A 354-nucleotide genomic window follows, 5' to 3' on the forward strand; every position below is an offset into this window, starting at 1 on the left:
AATGGTTAACTTTCATCATGCATCTTCGCCTAATAGGAAGGTTCCGGTGAATTTTATATAACCTCGATTAATTTCCTTTCTGAGCTGTTTCGAGCAGCGGGAGAGTACTTCCGCGGCTGTGAAATATGATGCCACGGCTAAAATTTTAGTATAATTACTAGAAAGCTTATCACTTCATTGTGTAAACGGTATTACATCATGTTCGGTATAATTGTGCTTCAGAAATAAGTAATGAATATTACCAACTAACGATGATACCTCGAAAAATCTCAAAGGTTATCCATACAAACGTTCCTTTGATCAAGGAAGCACCGAGATCACAGGAGACCTCATTCACGCCTTGGGAGACAAAAT

Source organism: Penaeus monodon, chromosome 28 (genome assembly GCF_015228065.2).
Source record: "Penaeus monodon isolate SGIC_2016 chromosome 28, NSTDA_Pmon_1, whole genome shotgun sequence".
Classification (NCBI taxonomy): Eukaryota; Metazoa; Arthropoda; class Malacostraca; order Decapoda; family Penaeidae; genus Penaeus; species Penaeus monodon.